The 13,596-nt window shown below is 39.2% G+C and overlaps 1 pseudogene; it reads right to left on the bottom strand.

Moving 5' to 3' along the window:
* Nucleotides 1-206: 206 nt before the first annotated feature.
* Nucleotides 207-2,458, bottom strand: LOC100945110 (annotated as a pseudogene).
* Nucleotides 2,459-13,596: the final 11,138 nt, after the last annotated feature.

Below are 13,596 nucleotides of genomic sequence, written 5' to 3'. Positions count from 1 at the left end.
TTTTTGTGTGCAAACGACATGCCAGTTAAAATGAAAACTATCTCACATGTAGAAAAAAAGGTCTAAATTTTAAAAACTGAGAACTAATAACATTCTTACTAAATGACACCATCTGATTCAGGTAAAAAAAATGACTTTAGACACTAGTAATAAGAAAAGATGACACATTTCATGAAGAATACAAAGAGAAATGTCTGCTGAGTGTTTTAGTTCAGATGTTTCAGAATGCTGTTGTATGTTTTATAAGGAATTTGAGGGGATTTCATGGCAGAAGGTGTTAATGTGGCCTGTATGGATTTAAGTGATGACCCAACTGGACTGTGGAACTGTGGGATGCCTGTGGATTCGAGCTGCTTGTTAAACAGGAACTCCCCACTGTTGTTTAGAAATCCTTCCTCATTTCCTCTCTCCCCAAGCTTACCATCTTCTATTGGCTCAGTTTCTAGCATTTCAGTATCTTCTTTCCTGCTAAAAAAACTTGTCCAAGTAACTAGTGTATTTTCCTTCTCAACTTGTTCATCCTTCCTTACCTCACGACAAAACTGATTTATAAGAAAACAGTCCTCCCTGCCACTCACAAACTGGCTGTCCCAAGAAGATTGTTATAAGGCTTCTAACTGAGCTAGATTTGCCATTCCTTTTTCCTGTTTTTCTTGGCTTACAGATTTTGATATCAAACTTTTCAATTCTAATTGGGACACTGAGCTATTCAAGTCATTTAATTTATCAACAACATCGCTAGGCTCGTGTTGTGCCTTAGTTATGAACTAAGCTGAATAGTTCCTGCAATAAAGGAATCAAGATCAAATTCCTGATTCTTTTCCCTTTCTTTCTCAGCCACGTGCTGTGATGCTTCCTCCAGAGCTGTATGAGCTTTAACCATTTATTCTTTTCACATTTTGACTTGCCATTTTTTTTTTTTTTTGGTTGGGGCTGGGTTTGAACCTGTCACCTCCAGTATATGGGGCCGGCGCTCTACTCCTTCAGCCACAGGAGCTACCCTTGACTTGCCCTCCTTATCAGATTTTTCTTTACTTTGTTCTTTCCAATTAGAAAGATCTATAATAAACTTGGGTTCACAGTGATGGTTAACTTCACTCTCTCTCCAAATTAAGTTATCTAAATATGATGATGACCTCATTTTGTAGTTACAAGTATGGCTATATTCCAGATCACAATATTTGTTTTCATGATGATCTGGGTACTGCCAGCAAGGCTCAGTAGAGTAATTGGTATCAAAAGCAGGATCCTCTAGATACTTTTCCGGATCTCCATCCAAATATTTTTGAGGATCAACTTGTACTTCTTCAGTGACATCAGACAGAGCCCTTGAGTCAAGCTGAACTTCATCAATATCAAAGTTGTTATGTATAGGCCAGTCATACTCTGAATGGCAGTCCTGGTACCTTTCCCAGTTATAAATGTAACTATGTATTTCATCCATAGGCAAAATATCATCAACTTCATCTTCAGTATGGAAAGGATGACTGGAGATTGGTTCATCCATTGGAAAAGAATATATGCTCATGTAAGGATGGGAGAGCACGTCTTCTGCCATCTACCAATCCATGGGGCTAAATGTTAAAATTTGTTCCAGGAAATCCAGTGCTTCTTGACTAATTCCCAGAAGCAGCTGAGTTAAGGATTTGTGTGGCTCAGTCATGTCATTTCTAATGTAAACTGGAATTACACTGAGAAGCTCCTGACGATCTTCCACATGAACAGGTATAGATTCTAAAGTCAGCTGCATCTGTTCAAGTTCATGTGCACCTGCAAAAATGGTTTTACCAATCAGCATTTCAGCAAAGCCCACATGTCAATGGCTTTAGTATAATTATTAGGAGAAAGTAAAAGACGTGGAGATCTGTACCATTTAGTAACCAGTCCTTCAGAACAATGACCCTTATGGGAATAATGAGGATCCATGATCCGTGCAAGACCAAAGTTACCTATCTTCAGCACCAAATCTTTGGTATTAATGAAAAGATTAGCTGGTTTGAGATCTCTGGGCAGTACATTTGCAGAATGAATATACTTGAGCCCCTGTAGCAGCTGATACATGAAAATCCTAGCATGCTCTTCCAGTAAAGGGCCCTGTTCCAGCATGTTCACCAAATCTGTCTCCATGTACTCCTGAACAATATAGACACTGTTCAATTCGGTAAGAGAGCCCACATCATCTGTTAATTGGCTTCCACTGGGACCAAAAATTTCAAACACTTTCACAATGTTATCATGGTTAAGTCTTCTAATAATTTTGATTTCATGTAGAGAATGTTTGACACTCTGCGGATCAGTTAGGACAATTTTCTTGATGGCTACTCTTTTGTCAGAGTCATTGTCTGACAGCAGAAAAAGCCAAGCCAATGCCTCCACAACCCAATGGTTTTAAGTTCATATACCTAGAGCCCAGATCAAAACCATGAACGTTCATGAGACTTTCAAATTTCCCTGCCATTTTGAAACCCTTATTATTGCCTTTTCCTTTTGAATTGTTGAACTTGTATAAATAAGGAAGAAAACTGGCATCAAAAGGAAAAATATTTCAAAAAGGGAGAAGAAAAATAATTATGCTTCCACAGCAAGATGATTTCTTAATGTTCATCACATATGCCAACCAGGCCCAAGTAGGTTCAAAAAGCTCTACTCATATTGAGAATTAAAAAGATTGTAGTACTTATATTTTAAGAAAGGGGCAGCAACTCTGTAGACATTTAAAGAAAACACTCAAGAAACTCAAATGGAATGAAATGATGTACTATGCACTCAGATTTACTGTGCTAAACGATTTAACATTTAACAAAAAATGTGAATAAATATGTACACAACAGGCTTCTATGAACATTCTCCTCACAGTGCAGATACATTCAGTGTTGGACTGGTCATGAAGAGCAACATTCTAAGGTGCTAGTAAGCACTATTTCCGTTTTGCTTCTCTTCTTCCTTTGTTGATATATGTTTCAACAGGAAGCCCTGGCAGCTGTTGGTTAACAGAAGATGTCTTTTGTTAGTGATCAGGTGGCTCCAGCTCACCATAATCACAATCAAAGCTACCGTCCATCTTACTCGACTATAATGGGACTTCTCTGACTCATCGAGAGTGTGCAGGCCCCATGGGCAGCCCCCAGTGTTGGCTCAGGTCTCTGGTTGTGCTGGCCAAATTTCTTTTTATTAATGCATGAATAAATGTAACCCCCTTTTGGACAGTCGTCAGAATACACCATGTAGACCACAAATACCATAATGTCCTTAGTGAGGACCCCCAGCTATTGTATGTTTGCTCCTTAAAGGATTCAGTCTGGCAGACAGTTCTTACAAGACACTGCTAACTTATGCCAAACAAAACTGCTGGGCAAACTTTTGGGATCCTCAAGCTTTTTAAACAGGGGGCCAGCTCCCTGTCCCTGAGACTGCTGGTGGGCTGGACTATGGGCCCAAGACGAGTCGGCTGCTAAGCAGGACAGGTAGCGGCAGCAAAAACACCCAGCGAGCCAGGTAAATGTCCTAGGCAGGCTCCATGTGGCCCATGGGATGTAGTTTGAGAACATTTGTAATGCTATATGTTTGCTTACTGGAGGAATTAATGTAGAAATAGTTTTCCCAACTTCTCAGTGAGTGTCCCAGCCTTTAACCAGGTTGAATCCCTGCCAGTCAGCATAAAGGGGCTGAGACTAGCATAACCAAAATCTAGAAATATTTCAGTCTTAAAAATTACATAATTGTTTGTCAAAGTGGAACCTAAGTAGGAGCAGAAAATAAAATCTGCCCAATAAAAGAAAAGGAAACAGTTCATGAGAATTAAAGTACGTTGAATAGCTCTGATCTCTGGATTGAAACTTCTTGCAGACCTGGGGCTCTGAAGGTAGAAGATACGTTTATAATGTTTATACAGATGAAGAGCCATGTGCCCACTGCTCCAACCCATAAGACTCTGAAAGATGACATCCCGAAGAGCCATGAAAGAGAGGAAAAGCCATCTAATTATTTTCTTAGGTGGTAACATATGACAGTAACTAGCATGCAGTCTAATTTCAGACTTGTTCATGCTATTGACTGCTGTGATATAGTGGAGCAAGTTAGAACTTATCCCAAAGTTAAGGATCCAAAGGAAGAGGAGACAGAGAACAATGTCCCATGCAGTCCGTGGTTTCAGCTTTCTCCACAAGGTGGTCCTGGGACTGACGGTGATGGCCTGGACCATGCTGAGGAGACAGGTGGTGCAGATGGAAAGGCCTCGAGCCACTCTCCCCAGATAAATTGTAGTTTTACAACCAAAGTCACCTAGGAAGTTACTGAAATGAAAAGCTGGCATTACATTTGAAAACACTTTGGTACAAAGTGTCATTGTGTTAGTAAAAGCCAGGTGGATGAGAATAAGGTCTATGGGTTTTTTCTTAGGACCCATGACAAATAAGTGCATATGCTTCACAAACAAAAAGAAATTCCCTCCAATGCCAGGTCCAATAAGAGAAATGAAAATTATTCCCCTGATGAAGTCAATCCAAAGCATCCTCTGAGTTCATGGACAGAACAAAGACAAACATTTTCAGAAAAACAAATAAGATGACATGTGTGTTAGTCCATTTTGTGTTGCTATTATGGAATATCTGAGACTGGGTTATTTTATAAAGAAAAGAGATTTTTCTTCAGGGTGGAAAGTTTAACATCATGGCCCTGGCTTCTGTCAAGGACTTTTGTGCCATGTCATAATATGATCTAGAAGGCCAAAGGGGAAGTTGAGGCATGCAAAGAGGCAAAACCTGAGGGGTGTTCTGGCTTTATGACAAACTACTGTGCTGCATTATACACAGTTCACTTGATTCCACAAACATCACTGTTTATAATAGAATAAACTAGGTCATTTATAAAGAAGAGAAATTTATATGTTACAATAATGGAGGCTGAGAAATTCATTGTAGAGGCCATAGTTGACACAGACCTTCCTGTTGGTATGAACTCTATACAGAGTCCTGAGGAAGTGCAGGTGTACATGGAAAGGGGATAAGCATACTCACTCAGGTTTCTCTTCCTCTTCTTATAAAGTCACCAGTCTCACTCGTATGATAACCCATTAACTCATTCAGCCATTAATTCACCCATGAAAGGATTAATCCATCCATGAGGACAGAGCCCGCATGATCATTTTCTATATGTCCCATGTATGCAGACATATGTGACAATATTCTCACCTAAGAGTCTTCATGAATGTCCTGAAACATAGTGAAATCCTACTCTGTAATCCTTCATATCATCTTCCCTCACTTCCAACAACCAACTAGTTCTATATTGTGCTGAACATTGTGGGTTCTTAGCCAGATCCCCCTCCATAGCTTGTGCATCCATCATGGAACTGCTGTGAGTATTGGCTGGAAATAGTTCATAGCTGCCACCTTCTCTGGAGAATTGCCCTTTAAAGAAGAGTAACCTCCATCAGGAGGATAAGCACATTCTCTTTACTCAGACAACCTAAACCAATTGCTGACTTACATGGAAGGACAAGCTACCCAATGACCTTCATTTGTGGGTCCCTCTGTTATGCAATTTTTTCCATGGTCTTCTAGACTGCAGGTGCTGGCACATTTTGTTAGCTGAGACTACATTGTGGGCCTGATTTTGCTCATTGAGCACACCTGCTTTTTTCTCTCCTCTTCCTCTTCCTCTCACTCACCCACCATGTGAATAAAAATTCTTTTCCAGAATCTGCAACCAAGAACCTAGCTAAAATCAATGTCCTATTCATTCTGTTAACATTTGTCTAATCTTACCATTTTCTCCATGAGAAATATGAGGTCAAACAATTGAATTCACAAACTTATCCTAGAAAAAGTGCTACATACCTCATTGCTGAATATGCATGTATCACTATGGTCACCTTCAATATACTCCACTTGGGTAGTTGTGCACCAATGCCAGTGTCTAGTGCACCCTTCAAAGCAATTTTGGAATTCTTTCTGGAATGGCCATCACAACTATCATCATACAAGTTTTGACAATTAAGTTCATGAACTCATCCTAGAAAAAGTGCTGAATATCACTACAGTCACCATATATCCAAGGGGAGTACTTTGAAAATGACTATAGTGATATTCAGCAATAAGATTATGTACCACCTTTTCTACAATGACTTTGAAAACTTAATTGTCAGACCTGTCCTACCCTAGTATCTCAATTGTCTCATAGTGTTATTGATGTAACATTTTTCTAGCTCATTACTATTCCTCTTTCATGTATTTTCTGTGAGACTGAGATTTCAGATCAGAAACCTGTCTATTTAATTGTATGTCTTATAATTTCTTGATAGATTTACATGAATCCAAGCACATGTGTCTTCTTTGATTTGTGCAAAGTTTACATTTTTAGCATCCTTTTTTCCCTACCAAATAGAACTGCTAAGGTATATTAAATTCCCACATATAAATTAAGTCTTGCATTTATCTTGCTCATAGAAATATGCATAAACTCCCTATGCCAATCCTTTTCACCTCTACTACCGCCCATTTCATACCTCCCTCTGGATCAGCCTTCTCAACCTGTGAGTCGCAACCCCTTTGTAACAATGAAAATACATCGCGGCATCAGGAAGGTTGAGAACCACTCTGGATCATTCCTCAGAAACCAGCTTAGTCTTCTCTTGTCTGATAAGCACACACTGAACCAATTGGACTGTGCTATCATTGTTTGTTTCTCACTTTTTTAATACCATTCCCTGTGGAACACATGAAAGACTCTCATATTCCACCTGAGTTACCTGGCTCTCTGTTTGCAAAATAAGATTCAATAAATAATTTATAGATAAATAATCAAATGAGGCATGTAGTTACAGTTGTATCAGTAAAAGTGTATGTTACAGAGATAATGTTAGGAGCTAATTAGGGTGGGAGATATTTGAGGAGATTATTCTCCATGAATCTAAAGACAACATGACCTGGAAAACTAAAATCAATCCATATGTTAGATGACATTAGTGTCTCTCCAGATGTATGTGTGGGTTAGAACTTCATGGATGCCATTCATGTTATCAGCTCCAGTAAGTCACATCCATCCTCTTTCAAGAGACACAATGAACTCTAACAAATTTACATTTACTATCTTCCTGCAGTAACCTGCTTCTGACTAATTAGTTGTTAGTTTCCAAAAATGTCATTCTGAGATACCTATGGCAGTTTTTGGAATTTTTTTTTTTAAATCAAGGTAACTTTGAAAAATCTTTCTAATACCACTTGTGTGATCTTTCTGGTCATATCCTTCCTAACATCAGTTTGCTTTAGTTTCTTATGCTTGTTCTCTGATATGTTGGGTCAGTCTTGCCTTAATATTTATCTAACCTACTACACTTGTTGATTTAGATATCTCACAGCTTTATATAATTGCTTCATTAAATAGAATCTCAAAATTGAAATGATAACTAAGTAAGGTAATACACCCATTTAGCTAGACTTAGTCATTCCATTGCATACATGCTTCAAAACATCTTGTTGTACCTCAAATACATATAATTTTACTTGTTGATTTAAGAGAAAAATAAATGCAAATCCTCAAAAAATAAAAATATTAAAATTACAGATTCATGTGAGTCATCAGGGTCTAGAGATGTTTGGTACACACTTGTGAATGCATCTGGGACAGATCTGGATTTACAGTTCTTAGATTGTAGGAGCCTATAACCAAATCAGAAGCTTTTCATTATTCAGGAAAGTGACATTTAGAGAAGATTAAAGGGAGGAATTACTGGAAGAGAGCTATGCTGTGAACTCTGTCATTTGAGAGCAGTGAAGGGTAATTCAAAACCTAGAAGACAGCCTTTCATCAACCCCTTTGAAAGCATAATTTGTCTGCCTTTTATCATTGTTGCACACAGAGGATTAATCTCTGACTCAGGCCTACTAAAATCACAAAAGTTCTTCATAGCAGAGGGGACATGAGTGTAACTAGAAAATAAATGTGCTCCGGTTGATGGATGATCAATGCAGCAGACCTTTCAAGGACTACATCTGGCAGAGCAATATGAATATCAGCCATGGGGATGCTTAAATATGCTGAGTGTACATCCGTGTAAAAGTCTGTGGTGTGTATCACAAGCAGCAGAATCACATAGGTTGTCAGAAGCAGTCTTCCTAAAGGAGAGGTACTGCTTGACAGGAAGCACTGGCAGCAGCAAGTGCCCAACAGGCATGTTTCTAGAGTTTATAAAAGTGTCTAAGACTGGGTTTTAAGTAAGTCAAATAACTATTTCCCTGGTTCTCCATCAACTATGAGAAAGGAGATGTGAGGCAAAGAAAAAACAAGTCACATCCCTACCTCACCTCAAAGTTTCTTACTCTACTCACAAAGGGGGAAAGATTATGTTCCTGATTTGAAGGGCTTTTATGACCTAAACTGTCTTTAGGTGGAGTTATTGCCTAGTGAAAATAAAAATTAAGGATCTTCCTGAGACAATATCAACATATAAATGACAAAGGAAATAAAAATACTTTCCTTGATAATCATAATCATGAGATTTACTATTTCAAATGCACCAGTGTTTTAAGGTCTATTTTCCCTTTAAACCCAAGATCCAGACTCAGTGCCCATAGCTCAGTGGTTAGGGTTCCAGCCACATACACCAAGGCTGGTGGGTTCAAAGCCAACCAGGCCTGATAAACAACAACAATGACAACTACAACAAAGAATAGCCAGGTGTTGTGGCGGGCACCTGTAGTCCCAGCTACTTGGGAGGCTGAGACAAGAGAATCACTTAAACCCAAGAGTTGGAGGTTGCTGTGAGCTGTGATGCCACAGCACTCTATCAAGGGTGACATAGTGAGACTCTGTCTCAAAAAAAAATATGAAAATAAACATAAAAAATAAACCTAAGATCCAGGTGCCCTTTTGGCTCAGAAACAGTGAACGATAAAAGAAGAATCATGAACATTGCACTGGATGAACGTGGATGTGCATCTGTGCTCTGGCACTTACCTACTTACATGATTGGGGGAAGATGTGCATTTTTTTCTTTTTTTCTTTTAGACAGAGTCTCACTCTGTCACTGTGGGTAGAGTGGCCTGGCATCATAGTTCAGAGAAACCTGAAACTCCTGGGTTCAAGTGATCCTCTTAGACCTCAGACTCCTAAGTAGCTGGGCTATAGGTGCTTGTCGCAATATCCAGCTATTTTTTTTCTATTTTTAGTAGGGACAGGGTCATGCTCTTGCTCAGATTGGTCTCAAATTCCTGAGCTAAAGCAATCTACCTTCCTCAGCCTCCCAGAGTGCTAGGATTACAGGCATGAGTCACCACACTCAGCCAGGGAACATAAGTTTTCTTCTCTGGGACTCTATTTCTTCACCTTTAACATGGACCTCACATAATCCACATTGTGTATTGCATTTGTGCATTGCATTTTCTAAAATGTCTGTCTTTTATATACTTCTTGATAAATGGTTTAATAATTTGTAATTCACGACAACAACAAAAACAACACTAATGAACAAATAATAAATGATCATAGATTTTTTGCATAGTTAGGTCAAGACCTAAAATATATTCATGAGGAATACTTTGATTCACTTTAGAAACTTATTTTCTTCCTAAAAACTTTGTTCCCCATCCCCTCAATCTTTGTGATCACCACATTTACTACTCCTCTGACATCTCCCTCATAGCTAAACTAGTGTAGTTCTACTTCCTACCCTGACTTACCTGCTAACTCCCTCAGAGTAGGAGTGTGAATCTCCTAGGTATATACAGTGTCATCAAGGAGATAAAGCAGTGCACAAGTTTACAAGAATTAAGTCCACAATTATCCACTCTGAAGTTCAAATCCTGGTTTTCCCAATTTCTGTCTGCATATTACTTGTCCCCTGTAAGATCCAATATTTTCATATGTATAGTAAGGATGATGCTTTGCACTATATTGCTGTATAGTGAGGATTGAGTGACCTGATGTAGGTTGTGCATATGTGACTGTCCAGCAACTATGTGCTAAAGAACACTCTTCTGAAGAGCAGCAGTGACTATTATCATTATGTGTTCCTTCCACCTGTCCTTTTTCAATGTAGCAATAATTCTCTATAAAGGTGTACCATGTTTTGAAACTGGGGTGTTTGTTTCAAAAAAAATGCAGAATATATTTAAAAAATCCTTAGAAGACTAAATCTTAAGAAAGAAGAGTGCCACAGACTGAAAAGAAAAAAATATATCAGAAATCAGATTAGGATGAAGGAAGGAAGAGGAGCGGGGGTGGGAGGGGTGGGAGGAGGTTGGATGAAGGGAGGGTAAATGGTGGGACCACACCTATGGTGCATATTGCAAGAGCACATGTCAAATCTATTAAGTGTAAAGTATAAATGTTTTAACACAATAATTAAGTAAATGAGGTGACGGCTATATTTACCAGTTTGACGTAAGCATTCCAAATTGCATATAAAATCAACACATTGTACCCCATAAATGCATTAATGTATACATGATTTATATATTTATGACTTAAAAAAAAAAAAAGAAGTCAGATACATAGCCCAAGTACAAATTCCACTTCCAGAAGGGAAAAATGCACAAATGCTGAAAGAAGACAGCAGAGAATAAGTATTTCCACATACCCAGGCTGAAATGCCATTGCTGTCTGTGATCTATACCTCTCTCACCTGCATAAAAACAAGGCACGGTGCATTGCACCCACTGCTGCACATGGCTCCCTTGTGTCAGAGGGAAACAAACATTTCTGGATAGCAGTTGGGAAATGACTAACTTTCTTTTCCCTGGGTCCTGGCACCTCCATCTTCCACAAATGACAGAGGAGTTCAGACCCTTCTTTCTTACCACCTGCCCATGACCAAATCTACTTTGAGTAGCTTCCCTTCTAAAACCAAAAGCAGCCTGAATCCATGGTTGGCAGGTGCACTCACCTGGGAAGCCCGTGCAGCATGGCTTTAGGTGGCTGTTCTGTCAGAGCAGCACCAGCCAGGCCTATTTATTCCTTCCCAGCACTCCCACCTTTTACTCTTGTCAAGATGTCAACATCGCAAGTTTTGTCTTTGCCAAGGGAAAAGGGATCCTTCTATAGAATGTTGATCCCAGGGGTTCAGCTCTGTCTGCCTTCTCCCTGATGCTCTATTATTTGCTGAGCTAAGAAAAGTGCTGATGCTAATTATAGTAAATGTGCAGTCATAAGCATAAGGTACTTATTCATATATACCTTTCCATATTTTTATTGAAAATCCTGACTTCAGAAGATTCACACAGATGATGTTTTTTTGATCGTTATGCAAGAAGTAAGAGCTTATGAAAGCTTTCTAAAAGTTTACATAACCTCTCTTCCTGGCAAAGATGAAGTTTGAGGAGGATCCTGGTTTCTTGAACTTTATTATGTTCTCATTCCAATCCTCTCCATTCACCATCAAAGCTCAGTAACCTATTTGGAAGAAACATTTGAGAAACAATGGTCAATTGTTTGGTCAATTTCCAAACATTTTTAAAGCATGTTCTATACTTGGAATAAAAAACCATCAAGTGCTCAAATCAGAGCTGTTCTTGGGCACAGTGTCAGAACATGGCAGGGGGGCTTCTGCATACTGATATTGTTTATATGTATTTCTTTATTCTATGCTGGCTGTATGTGTGAAACAGCTTGTACAACTCATTGCAATATTCACTTGGGATTTCTACACTTTTTGTATTTTCTATTTCTTTTAAAAGTTTCCTGCCAAATAATGCCACTGGCTCTGGAAGCTCATGTCCTGAAGTCCTGATCTAGTTCAGTGGGATATATGTAGTCCTGCCTATGAACATTGCACCTTACTTCTGGGTCCCTAACATTATTTTCAGAAAGGACCATTAGACAATAAAAGGGTTCAAAGAGAGGAAGGAAGCTGATTTTAATAGCCAGGACCCTGCAATGCAGATCAGCTTAAATAATGCTTCTCTGATCTATGCTCATCTTTCCTTTCTGAGTGGCCAGTCCAGTTCTTAATACTAAGGAATGTGAAGTGAGTGTAAGCAGCTGAGACCTAAAGTTCAGGTAAATATTTTTCTAACCACAGGAGCAGCTGTGTTTCTGTCATCTGAGTGAGGTGAGTGGTAGTGAAAGAAGGAGGGAGTGAGAAGGTCTCCTAATCATGCCGAGAGGAACTGATCTGCTAGCAGGCCCTATGAGGTTTTCCTGTGCACTCCTGGATGATGCAGCACCAGACTCCTCTGCTGTTGCAGCCTGTGTCTTGCTGAAGACTCAGACTCAACACTGTCCTGCCATTGAAGGGGGAGGGCACTGAAGAAGCATTTACTAAGGACTTTGAGCTCCCTCTAAATTCATGTGTGTGTGCATATGTGTTCATGTGAGCATATGTTTGTGTGATCACAGTTATAATCAAAGTTTCTCCTATGTTTACTGGCTGTCTATAGGAATAAAGACAACATAAGTGATAGTAACTTCACTAAAGAAGAAAACAGACTGCTAAAACTTCTGCTCAGAATATGACAGAAGACCAGAAAGTTAATAATATTAAAAAGAACATCTACCTAAAGCTTTTCATGCACATTATTTGACTGTCTAAACAACCAGAGGTATAAGTTAGGTTCTGAAGCCAGAGGGCTTAAATGACTTTCTCAAGGATGCACACATATGATCCTGACCTAGATTCCATGACTCCCAGACCAACATTAGTGTCTGAAATATTCTTATAAAAGTCCACACACATGGAATGGTCATTATATAAAGGTCCAGGTATTTAGAAGTTGGCCTGAATTTCAGGTATTTAGAATTGTAAGACACATAAGAAGAAACAGAAGAATCTGGTGAATAAGCAAAACTCATAGCCCAGGTATCATGATAACTAAAAATTGTATGAATTTTCATCCCTAGCCACAGGAACCAATTACGTAATACTGTATATTTTAAATGTATGTCACCACTAAATCTCATTTTTTCAGTCTATTGGTAATGTTCTGGGCTTCCTCTTCCTTTCAGGGTAGTTCTAAACTCTAGCATCTCAGAAGGACAAGGCCTGGGGTGCAGAGACCTCTGGCTGTTGCTGTTCTACACATTGCTTGTCTTGGGTACCTGGCTACAGGAGGTCAGAGACTCTGAACACACATGCTGGGCACCAGGGCCTAAACACTCTGGGAGTCCCTGTGGAGGGCCACATACCTCAACCTCACTTTCTCTAGGTCAGAAGTTCAGATTTCTTTGCTCCAGGTTTCAGAAAGCTGACATCAAGGTGTTTGTTGCCCTGAAATATTACCTGGAGGCTCTGAGGAAGAATCTCTTTCCCAGTTCAGTCAAGTTCTTGGCAGAATTCAGTTCCTTGTTGTAGAACTGAAGTTTTCTTGCTGTCAGTTAGAAACCTCTCCTGTTTTCCCAAGGCTGCTTATATCTTCATCTGGTTGGTCACACCTTCAAAGAAGCAGCGATATGTGAAGAATATCTCTGATGTCCCTTTTTACCACATCTCTTTTGCTTCTACCCAGAGAAAGTTCGGTTTTTAAGAATGTATGTGACTACATTGAACCCATCCAAATAACTCACCAACATTTTTGGTATTTCAAACCCCACTTCTTTTGTTTTACTTTGAATTGTGGAAAACCTAGAGCATTCTTACCAATAGGATCTTACCTACTAGTGTTC

Source organism: Otolemur garnettii, unplaced genomic scaffold (assembly GCF_000181295.1).
Source record: "Otolemur garnettii isolate 467f Iridium unplaced genomic scaffold, OtoGar3 scaffold00223, whole genome shotgun sequence".
Lineage (NCBI taxonomy): Eukaryota > Metazoa > Chordata > Mammalia > Primates > Galagidae > Otolemur > Otolemur garnettii.
Note: the sequence above shows the minus strand (reverse complement) of the source record. Positions and strands in the feature narration are given on the sequence as shown.